The sequence below is a fragment of the Rhagoletis zephyria genome, unplaced genomic scaffold (assembly GCF_001687245.7).
Source record: "Rhagoletis zephyria isolate East Lansing unplaced genomic scaffold, Rhagoletis_zephyria_1.1 Rzeph_scaffold_04711, whole genome shotgun sequence".
Taxonomy (NCBI): Eukaryota; Metazoa; Arthropoda; class Insecta; order Diptera; family Tephritidae; genus Rhagoletis; species Rhagoletis zephyria.
The window spans coordinates 40023-41267 of NW_016161794.1; positions in this window are offsets into that span (position 1 = coordinate 40023).

Here is a 1245-nt window from a genome sequence, read left to right on the forward strand (position 1 = left end):
CTTCACTTCATTGACTGACTTCAACTTCGCTGCAAATTGAACAAAGCAAAACACGATTTTTAAGCGAGGCAAATTTCCAAAGAAAGTAACGGAAGAAAAAGAATTTTTGGATATTCATTATATTTTTTGGCTGACTACGATGCAGCATTCTACATTAATTATAATAATAGATTGGGGCTTACAAATATGTTAGTGTTTGGCCGAGCTTCCCCTCCGACTTGTGGCGTGCGCCTTGATATTGTCACGCAAAGCGGAGGGACCTACAGTTTTACGCCGACTCCGAACGGCGATTGTATTTTTATGAGAAGCTGTTTTTTCATGGCAGAGATACACTCGGAGGTTTGCCATTGCCTGCCGACGGACGACCGCTGTTAAGAAAAAACCTTTCTTCTATATTTTTTGTGATATTGTTTTGACCAAGGTTTGAACCCGGGAGCTGCGGAGTGGAAGTGCGCACTGCTTACCACTACACCACAGCGGCCGACATTGCATTCCCCGAAATGAAGCAAAGAAGCGAAATAAAAAAAATATTGTAGGATATTCTACTTTGCATTCCCTGAAATGAAGCAAAGAAGCGAAGCAAATAAAATATTGTACGACATTCTACATTGCATAGTAGGACATTCTACTTTGCATTCCCCGAAATGAAGCAAAGAAGCGAAGCAAATAAAATATTGTAGGACATTCTACTTTGCATTCCCTGAAATGAAGCAAAGAAGGGAAGCAAATAAAATATTATAGGCCATTCTACTTTGCATTCCCCGAAATAAAACAAAGAAGCGAAATAAGTAAAATATTGTAGGACATTATACTTTGTATTACCNACCGAAATAAAATAAAGAAGCGAAATAAGTAAAATATTGTAGGACATTATACTTTGTATTACCGGTAATGCCCAAAAAAAAGCGAAAAAATTCGAAGGCATTATAATGCTATGCCTTCTAGAACACGTTACCACTAAAAGCGATTACCAATTTTTTACTGGGATAGGGCCACAAAAATCTACTTCAGAAAAATTCAAAAACGGCATTCATATTTCTGTGGCATATTTAGATCGGCGAGTCCGGACATGCCCTCCGTTTTTTCAGATTGGTTCTAATTTACGAATAAATGCGAATTGTGTAGAATTTTCAGTTTCCAAAATTTTAATGCTTTCTCAATTAAAATTAAACCACTGATATAGCGGTGAGGTTAGGTGAGCAACACAACATCACATGGCATAACTAAACCTTTAATTTTATCATC